The sequence below is a fragment of the Ahaetulla prasina genome, chromosome 1 (genome assembly GCF_028640845.1).
Source record: "Ahaetulla prasina isolate Xishuangbanna chromosome 1, ASM2864084v1, whole genome shotgun sequence".
Taxonomy (NCBI): Eukaryota; Metazoa; Chordata; class Lepidosauria; order Squamata; family Colubridae; genus Ahaetulla; species Ahaetulla prasina.
The window spans coordinates 53,053,800-53,074,921 of record NC_080539.1 but is presented as its reverse complement, the minus strand read 5'-3'; positions in this window follow the sequence as shown (position 1 = coordinate 53,074,921).

Genomic DNA, 21,122 nt, shown 5'->3' with positions numbered 1-21,122 from the left:
ATATTTAGTTTCAGTAAAGTAGAACCAACCTGGCTATTTATCTTATTTATTTATTTGTTTGTTTGTTTATTGTCTTTTCTTCAGGAATTCAAGATGGTATACCCAGTGCTTTGTTTTCCCATTTTCCGTCCTCCACAACTACCACTTTTAGGTGAAAGCCAATGGACTTTCTACCTGGGCCTCCCTGCTGCCAGGCCATCACCTGAATCAACACACCACATTAAGTCACCCTGTGACCACATAGCTCTGCTTTAAAAAAATCAATGGCCAAGCAAAATGGTTTAAAATTTTGAGTGTAGTTTGCCTCTCAGAATCAAGTTGAAGATTTAAACTAGCAAAGTTTGTAGCAGTTACAATCAGGACTAACTAAAGTAGGATGCAAAAATCTGGTGGCTACTAGGGCAATGTCATGGATTTCTGTGTTTCTTTTCTACTGTTCATCTGGATTTTTATAGAGATCCCTAATATCTACAGATAAGAAGGTTGTAAAATATAAGAGGGGATTGTTTTTAATGCATGACATTATAGGAGATTTTTTAAATTTTCTTTAAAAATTTATACAGTTTCATACTGTTTGGTAGTCTTATACAAACTAAAAGTAAAAATTAATATTCTTCAGGCTTCCCCAACACCATCATCACCCTAAAGCATCAAAATATCCATCAAACAGATTTTTTTTAAAAAAAGAACTAAAATACAATAAATAGAAAAACACTCTATTGTTCTATTGGTCTTTTCTCCACCCCTAAACATACACCTTTAAAGTCTTCATATTCAAAGTAAACTGGGAACAATATCTTGGACTACCTTGAAGGGAAAAGTGATAATAAAGTTTAGTATATCAGTTAAAGAAGCAGGCTTGTATTTGAAAGCTGTGCTGGGCTGTTTTCCTGATTATTTAATATATGTACTCAGCTCAGTGCTATGTTCTAATAATTTCCTGCTTGTTTCTTGATAATAAGTAATTTCCGTACCAAAAAAATATATATAGCTCAAGACACATTTATTCATCTGTGCAGGACTGGCTTAGTTTTTTAGATTTTAAATTTAGAGGGGTTTTTAAATTGATTTTAATATCTATATTTTTACTTTTAATTAATTGGGCAGTAGAATAAGTTTTTTAATGATTGTTTTAATTTGTATATTGATGTTTTTATATGCCTGTGAACCGCCCTGAGTCCTTTGGGAGATAGGGCGGTATATAAATTCAAACAATAAATAAATAAATAAATAAATAAATATATCAGATATTAGGGCTGGGAACCAAGGTTTTGTTTTTGCTGCACCTGTGAAGTTATGCATATGTACTATTTTATAACAGGATTATTATTTGTGTCCAAGGCCTTAATTAGAAGTATATTACCAGAAGCAAGCATTTACAGATAAAGTTCTAAACAATAGAATAGAATAGAATAGAATTTTTTATTGGCCAAGTGTGATTGGACACACAAGGAATTTGTCTTGGTGCATATGCTCTTAGTGTACATAAAAGAAAAGATACGTTCATCAAGGTACAACATTTACAACACAAATGATGGTCAATATATCAATATAAATCATAAGGATTGCCAGCAACAAAGTTACAGTCATACAGTCATAAGTGGAAAGAGATTGGTGATGGGGAAGATGAGAAGATTAATAGTAGTGCAAAACTAATAAGATCTGACTACCATGCTATCAAAATGTCCAATTAATTGAATGCATATTTATATTTGTCTGATCTAGGTCTTGCAAATGCCCATGATGGATTAACCAATAGGGCAATGAGGAATCATAATCATATCACAGGGAAATGAGAAATCATAATGGAGGACTAGGCTAAGAATCAGAACAAAAGTTAAAACTGGGACTGACAAATTAACTGTAAGAAGTCACACTAAGGATAGTATATTTTCTCAGGCAAAGTCTTCTTTCACTTCCTGGGGGGGAGGTATAGAGATAGGACCATTAAAGACTACTCACTGGGCATAGTAGTTCAACCAACTGTGAATCCACATAGTTAAAGAAAACAGGATGCCAATGAAAGGAGTTGAGTGAGCATGGGCTCTTCATGATTTAGTTTTGATTGCTGGTGGCTTGAGGTAATTCCAGATGATTTTGCCATTGTTGTGACAGAAAAACCAGATTAAAAACAAAACGAAACAAAACTAACATAACATAACATAATAACAGAGTTGGAAGGGACCTTGGAGGTCTTCTAGTCCAATCCCCTGCCGAGGCAGGAAACCCTATACCATTTCAGACAAATGACTATCCAACATTTTCTTAAAAATTTCCAGTGTTGGAGCATTCACAACTTCTGCAGGCAAATTGTTTCACTTATTGATTGTTCTAACTGTCAGGAAATTTCTCCTTAGTTCTAAGTTGCTTCTCTCCTTGATTAGTTTCCACCCATTGTTTCTTGTTCTACCCTCAGGTGCTTTGGAGAATAGTTTGACTCCCTCTTCTTTGTGGCAACCCCTGAGATATTGGAACACTGCTATCATGTCTCCCCTAGTCCTTCTTTTCGTTAAACTAGACATACCGAGTTCCTGCAACCGTTCTTCATATGTTTTAGCCTCTAGTCCCCTAATCATCTTTGTTGCTCTTCTCTGCACTCTTTCTAGAGTCTCAACATCTTTTTTACATCGTGGCGACCAAAACTGAATGCAATATTCTAAGTGTGGCCTTACCAAGGCATTATAAATTGATATTAACACTTCAAGTGATCTTGATTCTATCCCTCTGTTTATGCAACCCAGAACTGTATTGGCTTTTTTGGCAGCTGCTGCACACTGCTGGCTCATATCTAAATGGTTGTCTACTAGGACTCCAAGATCCCTCTCACAGTTACTACTATTGAGCAAGGTAGCACATATACGGTACCTGTGCATTTTGGATTTTTTGCCTAAATGTAGAACCTTACTTTTTTCACTGTTGAATTTCATTTTGTTTGTTAGCGCCCAATGTTCAAGTCTGTCAAGATCCTTCTGTATCCTGAGCCTATCTTCTGGAGTGTTGGCTATTCCTGCCAGCTTGGTGTCATCTGAAAATTTGATGAGTTCCCCATCTATCCCCTCGTCCAAGTCATTGATGAAGATGTTGAAGAATACTGGGCCTAAAACAGAGCCTTGGGGTACTCCACTGCATACTTCCCTCCATGTAGATGTAGTTCCGTTGAGGACTACACTTTGAGTGTGGTTGGTCAGCCAGTTACGAATCCATCTGGTGGTGGTGCTGTCTAACCCACATTTTTCTATTTTATCTAGTAGTAGGTTGTGGTCTACTTTATCAAATGCTTTGCTGAAGTCCAAGTAAGTAAATTATATCGACAGCATTCCTCTGGTCCACTAATTTTGTCACTTTGTCAAAGAAGGCAATAAGATTAGTCTGGCATGATCTGTTTTTGACAAACCCATGTTGTCTTTGTTTGCTTCTAATCAACAAATCATGTTGAGCTCTGGATGAGCTGAGTTAGGCCCAAGGCTTTCATGAAGATAGTGAACTCCTGAGCAGGCTTAGACTCCACTCTCAGGGAAAGCAGACTGAAATCTTCCAGGACGATGGAATTCCACTGCCAACCCTGAGATGGAGTCAAAGAAAATCTACATTTCTATGATGGTACGTTCCACCATTTATCTGATTCAAGACAAAATCTCCTTGCTGCATAAATATCAGAGTGTACTAAAAATGCAAGGTATGTGCCATTTCTTTCACCTTAACATAGAGCATAAAGTTCAGTTTTTCTATCTATCCTCTCCACCTTTCAGTTATGTTAAATGTTATCTATTGTAAGTTGTTATGAAACCAAAATAATGACAGCAGGTAGCAAAATCATGCTGCAAATCCCATCCTCAACCCTTTTCATCAGACATTGGGACTGAAGTATGAAAGTCATAGCTTTTGCATCACAACATCATAATATCCATTTTGACATTTGTTACCTTATGTGTGCTCCTTGATTTTGCATTGGGATAACATCTGCAGAGTTCATGTAACTTTTAAAAGCTTTGGTGCTAATGTTAATAGAGATAGAACTGGAATTTCCTCAATACTATATCTGCATTGGAATCCCACAACTCAAATTCCAGGAATACTGAACCCAGTTCTTCTATCTTGAGCACCACATTAGATGCTACAGTGTTCTTTTGTGAGTTTAGGTGGTTGTCTTTATTCCTCTGGAAAGTTAAACAAAGACATTCAGTGCTGGACTAGATGCTTTAAGGCTTCTAAAACTCTATGATTCTGGATAGCAATGGTCTTTTGTCCTGGAGAATGCTTAGACTGAGTCAGGTTAGAGTCTTGTGCTGCCAGTAACATGTGATTTATTTTAGCTCCCTTATCTGACCTCTAAAATGTTTTGTCTTGTATTGCAGGGAAGCAAAAGAAAATGGTAAAACTCTTGTTTAGCTGAATATATGCTTTGCCCTGCCTTTCCCCACCTCTCCATATGGAGTAAATCTGTGTGGAAGTGGCCATTTGGATTTGTTTATGATAATTCACAGAATAGTATCCCTTATAAGGACCTGTTTCTGTCTCGTCTCTCCTCTCCACTAAATAATAATAATAATAATAAAAACCTCTGGAAAAAAGAGGGAGTAACTGCTTATATGAAGACTTACAGCCCTAATTATTTCTGACAGTCTTCCTGTCATTTTAATAGGATTCCAAAAGGGTAAAGCAAAACAGATATTTTTATACTTCATCCTGAACTGTCATTGTGATAGAAGTCAGGGACAAATTGCTAACATTTTAGAATAGTTTTCTTTTTTTAAAAAAAAATCTATCTCTCTCTCTCTCTCTCTCTCCCACCCCCCCAGCTTACCTACAAATCTGAGTGTTAAAAGCTCTCTGCATTTACTATACTGGAAAGCTTAAAAGGCAGAAATAATACCAGCAGTTGTATGTCACTACTCCAAAAAGAAAAGTGAGTGAATGAGTTTTGGCAATAACTGTTTGTGAGACAGTGTGCCAGCATTCTGATTCAGTGTTTATGGGAACATCTTGAAATAGCTCCCCAGTTAATGACTACATCTTCCATCACTCCAGTATGATGTCTGAACATGAGGAAAAAGTAAACAATGGTTAACAACCTGGGACCTGCTGGCAGATGCTGCCTTTGCTCAGATCCCAATTCTTGCCAGGCACAAGTTCTTCTGATCCAACGGTCCACTTGGAGGTGGGGGACACCTTCCCCAGCCTGCAGACTCAGAAAAGCTACAACCCAGCAACATTCTCTTCTCCTGAGGCTCTTTCACTGAGTTTCACACAGGCTATCAAATTCCTTCCTGAGACAGCTGGCGCAGACTGGAAATGGCTTATTTTTTTCATTTGCTAAGAGGAATAAGAAATACCACTAACCAAAGCCATGTAGGGCTGCCAATTTCCTCTCTGTCTGCCTGTCTCCAACTCTGGTGTGTTCCGTCCATTTACTTTGTGGAATGCAAAGCAAGCAGATTCATAACTAAGGGCAGCTTTTTTCCTCTGACTTTTAAACCTCTGGCGGGCCTAGCAGGAGACATTTTCTTCACTCCCTTGGTTTCTTCTACATGTTATTATATGTGACCTCCTGTGGTAGGATTCGGTATTACTTTGAGGAAAGCAAACACTTGGCTTCAGAAGCTGGCTGTGATGTGGTAGACAGACTTCAGCTCTCTCGTCAATTAAAAATGTTCATAAAAATATATATGTCCCAAAGCAGAATTGTGTGCAGAGGGCCTCTTGATGTTCTCCATCCTGTTTGCAAGCAGAGCAATAGTGGGGGTGGAGCATTTCAAAGAATGTCTTCAGAGGAGCAGGGACCTTTTCCAGGAAAATCTTCAGTTTGAATAGTAATTTAATAATAGCAGAAGTTCAGCTTTTTCCCCTTTTTCCCCTTGTTTCCTGTCTTTTTTCTGAAAAAGGCTGCAGCAAGCACAGCCTCGCTCCCATTTTGAATCCTCCTCAGTGCCACAGAATCGGCATAATTTCTGAGTCTTTTGCATGTTTCTGCAGAGGTCGACAAAATGGTCACTACAAAACAAAGTTGACTAGGATTTGGAGAAAAGAAATTGCAGTGAAATCTAGCTTGGAGTATACTTGTGTGGAATATCTGTAAAAGTGAAGTTAGTGAAATTCAGTATCCATTATTTCAAACTCGAAGAGTTTTCATTGGGTGGTAAGAGAACAGCTAAAAATTTCCAGTCCATCAATTGTGCTGAAAAGGAAACATAATTAGGAAAAAAAAGTATGGTAAAAGTTATATTTCTTTTAATCAGTGATGAATTACTCCGCTCCTCCAGTTCAGTTATGTCCAATTCTCAGAAACTACTTGGATAAGTCCCTGCAATTTTCTTGGCAATCATTCATTTTATTCCTAAGGTTGGTAGGGTGGGGTAGAAGAGTCACAAAAGTGCACAATAGAAGTCACACTATTGCAAAATTTGAAAACCTTGCACTAAGATACAATTTGTCATTGAGTGGTGGTGTAACCATCCATTCTTAAGTTAAATTCCACTCCTTACATTTCTTGTGAAGGTATTGCATTCAGTGATGGAAGGGTGGGACCACAAATGTATTAAGAAAATAACTTTGCAATTTTGTAAGCCAATTTCTTTTTACCAGCTTTGGAACTGTAGTGTTTTGCAAATGTTTAATGGAATCATGGTTGGAATCACTTTACTTTTATTAAAGTTCGTTCCAGCTTTGCACTCTCAGTTATTAAATCTATTATTATCCTAATACAGATACTTTTATACGGGGTGAGAGGGAGTAGAATGAGAATTTGCTCATAATCTTTTTAATTAAGAGAAATAATTTCTTACTGGGGAGAGCTTTAGATAGGAAAAAAAGACTATTAAAAAAAAATTAAGTTCTGTGAAAGCACTTTGCTCCGTCAACACAAAATTCTTACCTGCAGCAGCTTTCTAGTTCTACGGTTCTTGATTTAAGTCTCAATGGACAAAATAAAGTAGGGTTTACTTTCAATGTTTCTTAATGTTCTGCAGCATAAAGTTCTATTTAAAAATCAATACGGAATGTATAGTTCACTTCAGTGGTGCGTTGCTACCAGTGGTGAAATCTGAACTGGTTTACTACTAGTTCGCTGGCTATGCATGTGCGCTGCGTGCAGGCATGCACAGTTCACACAATGCATGAAATGCGAGGTGTGAGCATGGACGTGCTGTGCATGCCAAAAGGAGGCATGGGGTAAGTAGAACAGCACACGGGTGTGTGTGTGTGTGTGATCAGCGCAATCTTTTTTTTTTACTTTTCAAAGCATTTTGAAAGCTTTTAAAAGTAAAAAAAAGGCTCTGATGATCTCATGACTCAGCTATGTTTTTTCTTACTTTTAAAAGCATTTTTTAAAAGAAGCGGCAAGCGGGCAAGTGGATTCCTCCACCCATCTTGACCCTCTGAGAATTCAGATGTTGCTGTTGAAATCCTGTTTAATCTGAAAATGATTCAATTTCATTTTGTCCTGACTCTGCCCATTTTTGCCATACATTTTTTGTTTTAAGGTGGCCTTCTACATGCCTTTCAAAGTTCAAGTCTGGCTGTTAGCCAAGTGTACTCAACATTACAAAAACCTCTCCCACCTTTATTTTCAAAACCAGATATTTTAGCTTTTACAAATGAACTGAACCTGAGGGAGTTGCAGAGTCAAAGTCCTATTAATAAAGCCCTTATTTCACTTATGTTTGAACAGACCCACCCTGACTCAATTACATTAACTTGCCTGTTTGGGGCTGGCAGAAGATCACACAATTTTTCTAAAAAGAAAAAAGTTCAAAATTCCAATTAAATGGGAGCTCTAAGGATGCATGGAAAGAAACTGAATTTCTGCTATCCCTTTTTATTTTGCTTTTTTCTCCACTTTCATATCCCTAATTTGCAATTCTTAGGCCAACTTTAGAATTTTCTATTTCTTCTTATCAACAGATTCAAAGCAGAGGAATTCATTTGCTGTAGATTTTTCATAGTTGTGTGAGATTTTTATTTTATGTTTGGAAGTAATTTCTTACATTTGGAATCAAGTTTATAGTCATTTTTTTCATGCTAAGAACCCAGCTTATATTTAAAATGTTTGGATGAGGCTGAAGAAAGAATTTATGCACAAACAAATATATTTCAACGTTTTGTGGAAACTTAAATGTTAATCATAGCCCCTAGCTTAAACTTTCAAGCCCAGCAAGGAAGTATCATATGATAGATGGTATATAACAAGCTAGAAATAGCCATATCTATAAAATGCATGTACTGCTTCAATCTACCCATTTCTGGATAGATTGGAGACATTTATTATTTTTTATCTCCTAACAAAACAAATGAAATTGAATCTAAGAAACCTGTGAGATCCAATATAATGTGTTGACGAAAGTGCTAGACTACAGAATCCTTATTCATCTCAGCACACTTTCAGATAGTCTTGACAACTAGACAACTTGACCCTTTTCATATAATTGTTATAAGGTTAACATGAATAAAACTCATACATATTAGAATTCTTGAAGTAAAGACACAATGCAACAATTGTAAGTTGATATTACCCAAGAAGGTAGGAATAGTTACATCAGATCCTTTCCACAGGGAACTTGAAGTTGAATTGGCTAGATACTCTAGATACAGATCACAATCTAGCAAAAATATTTTCCATGCCCAAATCAGAATATAAATATATGTTCTACTTAATGAATGGTGCCACAATCTACAGAGTTACTTCACTTAATTTGAGCTATGGGCTTTTTTCAGAACGTGTGTGTGTGTGTGTGTGTGTGTGTGTGTGTGTTTGTGTGTGTGTATACACGTGTGTGAGTATGTAAACGTGTGTGTGTGTATTTGTGTGTGTGCCTTCAAGTCAGTGTCTGCAGTTTTCTTAACAAGCTTGAAAGTCTTGGAGAATAGTGTGATGCAGCATTTCTCAGGGGCAGCAGTAGTGCTAAGGCTGTAGTTGAAGCCTAGGATGGTGGCAGCCAGCTGAGATTGCTGAAGGCCCTAGGACTCTACCTCAGGACCAGACTCAGCATTGCCACTAAGAGCCCCTGTGCAGGGCATCCTAGATTTTTTTGCGGGGGGAGGTGGGGGGAGAGTTGCAGTGTCCCTGAGATTGTAAATCTGGGTGGATTGCCAAACTCCCAAATTCTGATCATGTGATCATGGTGCGCATTGCAACAGCTATAACTTCAGGCAGCAGTCATAAGTCCCTCCATTTAGCATCATCATAATTTTGCATGGTTCCTGAATGAAAAGTTATAAGTTGAAGACTTCCTGTAGACTGCCAACAAAAATAGTCACTACAATATTAGGAGCTCTTTTTTTCTTTAGTATTTTTCAAAAGCTTTGATGAAGAAGGCAGCTGTTGTCACGTTTTCAGGTGCCTATTTGGTATTTGTTGCTTCATTTTACTGTGGGCAGTGCAAAGTTTGGGGCAGGATCCTGAAAATATACTGGTGTTTGAAAAAATTGGAACTGTCTAAACAATTCTAAGCAATATGTGTCGAAATCAGCCTTTTTTGTTGGGGGAAAATAGTGAGATTTTTGAACAACTTTAAATATATAATAAAATCGTTGCAATTTCCAGTGATAAAGATATGCAATAAGATTTTTTTTAAAAAAAACTTCAATTAATTGTATGTATGTTTTTCATAGTATTCCTGTCTATATAGAGATGAATGTTTTAAGTTTGGAAAAATTTCATGGATTTAGGGATGGGTTTTGTTTTGTTATTTTTATATTCCTGGGCTGCCTTGCACGTTCTACATTTCTACATTTTTCTGGTTGCTTACACATTACTCATTACTGACCTTTCAACCTGATTCTGCTGAGAAGTTTGTAATATATGAGTGATAAATCTTTGACCCAGTAAACATATCGCTTCTGTAGGCTGCTATGTTAAACATTTCTCAAAGCTCTTCATAAATTTATTTAACTGTTGTTTTGTATTCAGCCTATCTCCAAGAATAACTAACATTTAGTCTCCCTTCTTAATAGCCTATTAGTATACAATAGTCTCAAAAAAGGAGATTATTATTTTTTTAAAAAAACTACCCACTTCTAGGTACAGCTAATTTTACATTTATAGAGAGAGAACTGATACTCCATGAGTATTGTGACACAAACATTTTTGCCATGCTTAAGAACAGATCTATTTGCCATTACATGCATTTCTTATAGATTACAAGAACTACAATTTTATAGATGGGAAACAGTTCCTAATAGAAAACATCCAATCATCTCATCTTATGAGATATACTTGTGTTTCCTACAACACGGTGAGTTTCCCTTTGCTGAAGTCTTCAAAAAGAGACCACATTGGTCATTTTTTCTACTCTATTTTACCCTTTTGTCTATAACCTAACAAGTCTTTGTAAGCAGTGTTAGCCATTCATAAGTTCTTCTCTAATTAATTATTGTTGACCAGTCTGACCAGCTGCACGTGGTTTCAGAACATGATCAAAGTCAATTTCCAATGAATCTAGTAAACCAGATGTCAGATTAGTACATTCTTGTGGCTTGCTACAAAGATTTTATTTCTGGATTTCAATAAATCCTTGTCAAAGAGAAACAGCATTAATATATTTCTAGCAGGTCAGTCCAAAGGTCATTCTGCAAAACCTGCAATGGATTGTGTGGCAGAGTGTGGCGCCTTGTTTATATCCAAGTGAAATAGTCATGCCTTTTGCTCAATCTCACTTAACTAAAATAGATCTTCATTGACAGTTCTACGATGTTAGGCCAAAGCACAATTTATTTAAGGCATTTGGGTCCTTGACAGGAATAAAATATTTACCAGCATCAGTGGAAACAGTCATCATTGCCTTCAGAAGTTGTGAATGCTCCAACACTGGAAATTTTTAAGAAAATGTTGGATAACCATCTGACTGAGATGGTGTAGGGTTTCCTGCCTGGGCAGGGGGTTGGACTAGAAGGCCTCCAAGGTCCCTTCCAACTCTGATGTTATGTTATGTTATGTTATCATGGTGATCTAGTTAAAGTTTTACACGACTTCAGAAGTTCATCTTTCTTCTAGTTCAATCTCATGCTAACATGAGCTTCATTATGTTGTATTTATGCTTTACTTTACTGTATCTTTAAAGGCAAAAACAAATCAATGATTGTTCCTGAATTTGAGTCCTCTCAATTTTGAGGCTTTCAGGCACATACACTAATAGTAAAAATCTGGTGTAGTCATAATGGTTGCATCATGTGGCTCCAAAGTTAAACCACTGAGAAATAGAAGAGTAGTAGTTTCAGATTTCTGGGAAATCCATTATTTACGGATGTGAAAAAAATATTTAGGGGAAAAAGGGTAAAGGAGAAGAAGAAAAGAAAGTCAAATAGGACAAAAAGGTCTGAGTATGCACAGAAATGGGGCTAACATCCTATAGCAGCAATGAGAGAGATGGAAAATTTGTAACTCTTTGCTGTCATTTAGTGGCCATGTGGATTCCTGGAGCCCAAATCTGGGAGCCTTTCTCTGTATTTATTAGAGTGGTGTGGATCAGTGCTTTAGTTTATTGCCAGAGATATGGGGAACATTTTCAGTCCATTGGTTATTTTTGTATAGATATTTTAAAAAATTACAGACCCACATAGTGAGCTAGATTCTTATTCTCATAGAACCTGATTTATGAATCAGTAAAAAGTCTACTCCATTCTCTGGGAACACTGAGTTTCTAGAGGAAGAATTATGGTTTGGGGGCAGCCTTTGACCTATTATGTAAAATGCAACCCGCCCCCCACAACTGCAGCATTTTCTCTTTGCGGTGCATTCTAAATTGGCTGTATCACCAGATGATGTCACACAGTCACATGATGTTTCAGAAAGTGACATTGAAATACAGCCCCTCTGCAAAGGGGCCCTTGGAGCTATAGTGTGCAAAGCATTAAAGATTAAAGAGAAGAAGAAAAAAAACAGCATTTGTGGATTAGGCCAAGATTTATTATCACATCCTGGACATAAACTGTTTCAACTCCTACCCTCAAAACGACGCTATAGAGCACTGCACACCAGAACAACTAGACACCAGAACAGTTTTTTCCCGAAGGCCATCACTCTGCTAAACAAATAATTCCCTCAACACTATCAGACTATTTACTGAATCTGCACTACTATTAATCGTTTCATAGTTCCCATCACCAATCTCTTTCCACTTATGACTGTATGACTATAACTTGTTGCTGGAAATCCTAATGATTTATATTGATATATTGATCATCAATTGTGTTGTAAATGTTGTACCTTGATGAACGTATCTTTTCTTTTATGTACACTGAGAGCATATGCACCAAGACAAATTCCTTGTGTGTCCAATCACACTTGGCCAATAAAAATTCTATTCTATTCTATTCTATTCTATTCTATTCTATTCTATTCTATTCTATTCTATTCTATTCTATTATTTTAGTTCAGCATCCTTTTTTCTTACAACGGCCAGCCTGATATCATTGTATATATGCATATATCATTTGGAGGCATGTTGCTCCCAACCCAGAGGAAACATTAAGATATCAATGCCAATAATCCTTGAAAAGTCCATCCTCCCTGAATATATTCAACCCCTTTTACAGTCATCCAAGTTAGTGGCCAGAGCCACATGTCATAATGAATTCCACAAATCAATTGTGCGCTATGTGGAGATGTGTTACCTTTTATTCTGTTTCATATCTGCTTTCTGATCAGCTTTATTGGATGGCCCCTGGTTCTACTACAGTAATTTGAGAGAAGGAGAAAAATGTCTCTCTGTCCATTTTATTCATATTATGGATGGTATTATGACCCTCAATCCTCCCCAGGCTACCTTTTTCCAAGCTAAAACATTGCTCTAGTCTTTTCTCAAACAGAAGAGACATGCAATTTTTGGTTGACCTCTTCTATACTTTTCCCAGAGTTTTTATATCCTTTTTAAGGTATGGTCACCAGAACTATACACAGAGGAAGACATTTTACAAATGTGTATAAGGTATTTCAAAATGGCATTTTTATTTTCAGTCTTAATCAGCATTCCATAAAAGGACAGGAACCCTTATCTCATGGCCTCCGAGTTTATGCAAAAGCCTTTAAAGAAGGACTTTGTGAATGGTATTTCACAAGAGATGGAACTGGAACCTGTACCAAACATTAGTGTTGAGGGTTTTTTTGTTTTTTGTTTGTTTATTTATGTGTTTTAGTAATATTGTAATTAGTAAAGTATAATTTGTGGAAGAAAAAGTCAAACATGACACAATGCACTTTTTAATTAAACTATCAAAAGTACTTAGTATTTTTATATAGTACTTATAGTAACATGTCAGAATGCAATTAATCATATTAATTCTGATTTTTAGCAAGGTCTGAGCACACCAGGTTTGTAAAACAGGTGGTAGAACTCCACCAACTGTGGTTTTGTGTGTAACCACAATTTACATAAATCTTATTCAGGCCAGACCTACTAACTCAGCTTTCTTAAGCTTGCAATAGCAGCAGCAGTAAGAATTATATCATTTCTGTATGCATCCTTCTTTCAATATGCTGTCTTTTAAACACCACCATAGCATTTCTGCAAGCCCAACACTTCGTGTACCATTCTAGCAATGGTAAAAAATATTCTATGTACAAAATAGGAAGTATATTTTCAAAAGTCACAACTTTAATACTCGCATGGACACAGGGCATCGGATAGACTGTGTTGTTAATTGTGAAGTCATATCCGACCCATCGCAACCCCACGGACAATGTTCCTCCAGGCTTTCCTGTCCTCTACTATCTGGAGTCCATTTAAGCTCATGCCTACTGCTTCAGTGACTCCATCCAGCCACCTCGTTCTTTGTTGTCCCCTTCTTCTTTTGCTCTAAATCTTTTCCAGCATTAGGCTCTTCTCCAGTGAGTCCTTCCTTCTCATTAGGTGGCCAAAGTATTTATTTATTTATTTATTTATTTATTAAACTTTTATACCGCCCTTCTCCCGAAGGACTCAGGGCGGTGTACAGCCTTCATTTAAAACAATTAATATACATATTAAAATAACAATTAAAAAGCTTATTCAATAAAAGGCCGAAATTAAAACCGTCCAATTGACCATATAAAATACCCAGTAAAATTACAATTTAAAATTTAAAATTTAAAATTTAGAATTTAAAAATCAGGCCAGTCCCGCTTGGATAAATAAATAAGTTTTCAGTTCCCGGCGAAAGGTCCGAAGGTCAGGCAATTGGCGTAAACCGGGGGGAAGTTCGTTCCAGAGGGTAGGTGCTCCCAAAGAGAAGGACCTTCCCCTGGGGGCCGCCAGCCGACACTGCTTGGTGGACGGCACCCTGAGAAGACCCTCTTTGTGAGAGCGTACGGGTCGGTGGGAGGCATGTGGAAACAGCAGGCGGTCCCGTAAGTACCCGGGCCCTAAGCCATGGAGCGCTTTGAAGGTGGTAACCAAAACCTTGAAGCGCACCCGGAAGACCACAGGTAGCCAGTGCAGACTGCGCAGGAGTGGTGTTACCCGGGAGCAACGTGGTGTTCCCTCAATCACCCACGCAGCTGCATTCTGGACTAACTGAAGTCTCCGAGTACACTTCAGGGGTAGCCCCATGTAGAGAGCATTGCAATAATCCAGTCGAGAAGTGACGAGAGCATGAGTGACCGTGCATAAGGCATCCCGGTCGAGAAAGGGGCACAACTGGCGGACCAGGTGAACCTGGTAAAAAGCTCTCCTGGAGACGGCCGTCAAGTGATCTTCAAACGACAGCCGTCCATCCAGGAGAATGCCCAAGTTGCGCACCCTTTCCGTTGGGGCCAGTGACTCGCCCCCAACAGTCAGCCGTGGTTGCAGCTGACTGTACTGGGATGCCGGCATCCACAGCCACTCCGTCTTGGATGGATTGAGTCTGAGTCTGTTTCTCCCCATCCAGACCCGTACGGCCTCCAAACAACGGGACAGCACTTCGACAGCTTCGCTGGGGTGGCCTGGGGTGGAGAAGTACAGCTGGGTATCATCAGCATACAGATGATAACTCACCCCAAAGCCACTGATGACCTCGCCCAACGGCTTCATGTAGATGTTGAACAGGAGAGGCGAGAGAATCGACCCCTGCGGCACCCCACAAGTGAGGCGCCTCGCGGCCGATCTCTGCCCCCCTGTCAACACCGTCTGTGACCGGTCGGAGAGGTAGGAGGAGAACCACTGATAAACGGTGCCTCCTACTCCCAACCCCTCCAACCGGCGCAGCAGGATACCATGGTTGATGGTATCAAAAGCCGATGAGAGATCCAACAGGACCAGGGCAGAGGAGCAACCCCTATCCCTGGCCCTCCAGAGGTCATCCACCAACGCGACCAAAGCTGTCTCCGTGCTATACCCAGGCCAGAAGCCGGACTGGAACGGGTCTAGATAGACAGCTTCCTCCAGGTACTGAGGAAACTGCCGTGCCACCACACTCTCTACAACCTTCGCCACAAAGCGAAGGTTGGAGACTGGACGATAATTACCCAAGATAGCTGGGTCCAGGGAAGGCTTCTTGAGGAGGGGTCTCACCACCGCCTCTTTCAAGGCGGCGGGAAAGACCCCCTCCATCAAAGAAGCATTTATAATACCCCGGAGCCAGCCTCGTGTCACATCCTGAGTGGCCAGCACCAGCCAGGAGGGGCACGGGTCCAGTAAACATGTAGTGGCATGCAGTCTCCCCAGCAACCTGTCCACGTCCTCGGGAGCCACAGAATCAAACTCATCCCAAACAACATCAACAAGACGAGCCTCAGTCATCTCATCCGGATCATCGCAATCTTGGTCTAAGCTATCCCGAAGCTGAGCGATTTTATCGTATAGATAACCGCTAAACTCCTCGGCACGTCCCTGCAAGGGGTCATCCCATCCCCCCTGGTGAAGGACGGAACGGGTCACCCGAAACAGGGCGGCCGGGCGGTTATCTGCCGACGCAATGAGGGAGGAGGCATAAGAACACCTCGCCACCCTCAGTGCCACTAGGTAGGTCTTTGAAAAAGACCTAACTAGTGTCCGATCAGCTTCGGAGCGGCTAGACCTCCAGGCACTCTCTAGGCGTCTTCTCCGGCGTTTCATCTCTCTCAGCTCCTCAGAGAACCAAGGAGCTAATTGAGATCTGCGCTGGGTCAGAGGCCGCAAAGGCACGACACGGTCCAAAGCCCCAGCCGCGGCCTGTTCCCAGGCCGCCACTAGTTCTTCGGTCGTGCCGTGGGTAAGATCCTCAGGGAACGGCCCAAGCTCCGTCTGGAACCTCTCAGGGTCCATCAGGCGCCTGGGACGGAACCAACGCATTGGTTCCGTCTCCCTGCGGCGGTGAGTAGCGGTCTGAAAGTCTAGGCGGAGGAGAAAATGATCTGACCATGACACCGGTATCGTCACTAAGTCTCTTACTACCAGATCATTAATATATGAGTTTCATCTTCAGGATCTGGCCTTCTAAAGAGCAGTCAGGGTTGATCTCCTCTAGGACTGACCGGTTTGACTGTCTTGCAGTCCAAGGGACTCTCAGGATAGACTGTAGTCCTGACAAAATCATATCGCTGCTTGGAAGATTGTGATGTCTCTATATGACAGAATCAATGAATTATGTAAAATTCTTGAGGCAAAACAGTTGGTCATGATATCTGGAGAATATTTTATTTAGTTCAGTGACAGTATGATTTTTTTCCCCAAGCAACTTCAGCTCCAAAGGAGTTCCATTATCTGCATCCTTATCCTTAATTGCCAGTCATAGGGATGCTCTTTCAGCCTCTGCTATAAAATCAACGATCCATATATATCCTGAGAAACAATATGAATTAGAAGTAATAGTCAGCTTGACCATAAAAGCTTGGTCAGGAAGTTCTACATAAATTTAATATAACCATCAGCTGATCATACACCTTTGGATTAAAGTGTGGGAAAGATCAGGGGTCTCAACCTTGGCAACTTTAAGACTTGTGGACTTCAACTCCCAGAGTTCTGGGAGTTGAAGTCCACAAGTCTTAAAGTTGCCAAGGTTAGAGCCCCCTGGGAAAGATGATATTCAGCATTTATTTGGCATTTGTCCGGGATCAGTGTGTTATTACACGAGTGATTCTGGATGTCAGATCTTAACATGTTGTTTTTTAATGGAGAACAAAAGTTGATGTTTTTCAAAAAACAAACACGCATAAGTTGATCATTTTCTAAAACCAGTTAAACAGCTCTTCTACTTAGATCTCCACAAACCATGGAATTTTGATACTCCGTAGTTTCTTTCAAGTTTGTAGATATTCTCCAATGACAATGTCTCTTGCACTGATGTCAGTGTGCACCTGAACTCTTTTTTACGTGTGTAAACAGACAAATCCAGCTTTCTAGAAGATAAAAGGGGAGACAAATAAGTCCGAATAGCTGAAAATAATTAATATTGAACCTGACACATCAAAAATGTAATTTGTCACTTGTGATTATAGCCTAAATCTTTCATTTTATATTTGCATACTTCACTGCTCTTTCCTAGCTATCATTAGATTCCACGTGGTTAGAATTAAGCTTAACTTGTGACCTTCCTTTACTAGAGCCAAATCATTCTGATGCTTCAAATTCAGGAAACAAATTAGGGAAACAAGAACTGAGGTACATATATCTAATCCACTAATAAATGTAATTTGAGCTCTACTGATTAATGTTCTGTGATTGTAACAATCTCATTCAATTGGCTTCCATAGGATTAATGCTTTTATAGGAAAGACTGTTTTCTTCAAGTTCTGTGAGAAGTCAATCCTTACAACAAAATTAAAGTGTTGAATACAAATATCATTCACCATGACAGATGCTGTTGAAAAGAAAATGTATTAACTATAGAATGTTTATACTGAACTGGAAGTCAATGATTTGGAGGGGGAGAAGAATGTATATTGCAATGTCATCATGTACAGAAAAGAAGTTGATACGAACAAGACTTCCATCACTGGAATATTTATTCTGCCCAGCATCCAAATTTAGCAGAATCCTAACTATGAATCAGTTTTGTGTCCAGAAGGGATGGTTCAAATCAGTCTAAAACAGATAATCTTTCATGCATTTCTATTTTTTCATTTATATTAAAATAGAATTTCCTCCAAATACATAAATCTCTTAAAATAAAAAGAAAATGATATTTTCCTTTTAAAACAAAAAAATATTTCTAAAATGCAAACTACAAAGAAAGTGATATAAGTGCAACAATCATTTCAATTTTACAAAAGTTATTTCTTTCATGGCCAGAGCTTGCTACACTGCAAACTAACCTGCAGTTTTAAAAAACACACTCAGGGAGAAAAAAAGTAACACAATAAAACTATTCAGCCATCTTAAATTTCATTACATTTCTGAGTTCAGGAGTAAAAACAATTTAAAAACATCCAAGTTTAAAATGTGCTTTTAAAATAAATAATCCAAATCTTTTCCTCCCATATTTTTTTCTTGGGAAACATTGATTCAATCTTATTTTCCAGACAATAAAGTAGATGCTTGACACAACAGTACCCCAATCTGTAGATAATTATTTGAACCTGCTTGCATTTCTGTTACACAACACTTCTCTAAAAAACAGATCAAGCTTTACTTAAGGCAGTAAAAGTCTGTGTTTGTGTTTAGCATAGCATTCCTATTTTGTTTAAGAAATGTTTTTTCCCAATAGTTATTTCCCATTCCTCTGTGAAGCTTTGTCTTTCTCCATGTGTGTGCAAGTTCTTATATGAAGCTATTCTTTTGAAGTAGCACCTTTTTTAACCTCTTAAGAGCCTGTTTGAATAGAGACTGAGCTGGAGGCACAATGACATAAAGGAATTCCAGGAGGACATGATGAGACTTATTGAATGAATGACGGCCAACAAATAGGTAGTCCACCTTGATCTTTTTAATGCACATTTGCAGCTGATATACAATAATACTGAGAGATAAATATTCTGGCTAATATGGCATTCAACTTTGGAAATATGTCTTTGCAGTTCTGTTTAGGGCAAAGATATCACCGTTGATAGAAGAAGGGATTTTTACAATGAGACTTTTGCTTCAACTGTAACCCTGTTTGATCTTCACAAGAAGCCTATGAGGAACATACTAGCTGGGACTGCACTGCTAGAATAGAATAGAATAGAATAGAATAGAATAGAATAGAATAGAATAGAATAGAATAGAATTTATTGGCCAAGTGTGATTGGACACACAAGGAATTTGTTTTGGTGCATATGCTCTCAGTGTAAAAGAAAAAAGAAAAAAAAACCTTCATCAAAGGTACATTTACAACACAAATGATGGTCATAGGCTGCAATTTAACCCTTAATGATAGCAACAAAAAAGTTATAGTCATACAGTCATAAGTGGAAAGAGATTGGTGATGAAAACGATGAGAAGATTAATCGTAGTGGAGATTTAGTAAATAGTTTGACAGTGTTGAGGAATAATTTGTTTAGCAGAGTGATGGCCTTCAGGAAAAAACTGTTCTTGTTTCTAGTTGTTCTGATGTGCAATGCTCTATAGCGTCATTTTGATGGTAGGAATTGAAATAGTTTATGTCCAGGATGTGAGGGATCTGTAAATATTTTCACGGCCCTCTTCTTGATTTGTGCAGTATACAGGTCTTCAATGGAAGCAATTATTTTTTCTGCAATTCTAAATTATCCTCTGAAGTCTGTATCTTTCTTGTTGGGTTGCAGAACCAAACCAGACAGTTATAGAGGTGCAAATGACTCAATAATTCCTCAATAATTGCTCTGTAATTCCTCTGTAGAACTGGATCAGTAGCTCCTTGGGCAGTTTGAGTTTTCTGAGTTGGCGCAGAAAGAACATTCTTTGTTGTCCTTTTTTGATGATGTTTTTGATGTTAACTATCCATTTTAGATCTTGTGATATGATAGAACCTAGAAATTTGAAGGTTTCTACTGTTGATACTGTGTTGTCTAGTATTGTGAGAGGTTGAAGTATGGAAGGGTTTGTCCTAAAGTCTACCACCATTTCTACAGTTTTGAATGTGTTCAGTAACTAAATCAAAATTGGAGACTGGGGTTTTAGTGTTTTCTAAGAGAACCAATGGTCATGGTATAACTAAGTACAGACATTCATTTGTTGACTTCATTTCTCCTTTATTTTAGTCAATAAGAGGCAGCATACATACGTAATAATCTAGCAGTCTATTTTTTCTGCAACAAACACCTGGTGAGCTGAGTAAATCATTCTGAGAGTTCTAAGTAGAATGTGGTCTAATAATATTTTAAATAAAGAAATATACATTTCATATTTGAGAATAGGCAGCCCAAGGCCCCAAAGAGAAAGAGAGGGAGAGGGAGAGGGAGAGGGAGAGGGAGGGACAGAGAGAGGGGAAAAACTGCTTCTTGGAACTGCTACAAGGGCTGCATTGCAGACAGAAGATAGCTGGTGCCTACCCCTCTCTTGAGAGCGAGCTGCTCAGTGTGTTAACATGAATGGGCTCTTCTTCCCCTCTTTCAACTCAATGGGCCACATTTTGGATAGAAAGGACCTATCTCCTGCCTGCAACGCAGCTCTTGTAGCAGTTCCAAGAAGATTCCACCGCTATTGGCTTTCTGATAGAGGCAACTCTGGGGGTACAGATAAACCCCCAAATGCCCTCAAGAGCTCTCAGGGAGAGTGCTAACAACCAGATGACTACTAAGAAATATGATCCTTCCAACCCCTCCTCCCATCCTGTCAGAACTAATCCTTCCATTGCTCTCACCATCCTGCCAGAACCGATGAAGCTTCTTGATTGAGAGGTGAAAAGTCTTCTTCCTCAGGGATAAATCAGTCCAGCTGCCTTCTGAAAAAGCAACTTTGAGACCAGCACAAATTGTGCTATTATTGATAGTACATACTGTTAGCATTCGCAATCATCCCAAACAACCTTTGCCTCACCACTATAAGTCATTCTTTTGTTTCCCTTTGTTTTTGAGACTTCTTTACCTGTTTCTCAACAACTCTATTCCACTGCCACTTTCTCAGTAAACCTCTTCCTTATTCTCTCTACATTTTCTTGTTTTATTAAACTATGAGAGGATTTAGTTATTTGGACATAACATATTATGAAAACAGCAATTGTGCACTGCTAACCAGGTTTTAAATGGATTGTATGAACCCAGCTACAGACTAGGAGAAGTTAGCCCATGTTCAGTGGAACAGATGGGAGAAAGTAGTTTGAATCTCTATGTACTTTATATTCTATGGGCCAAACCA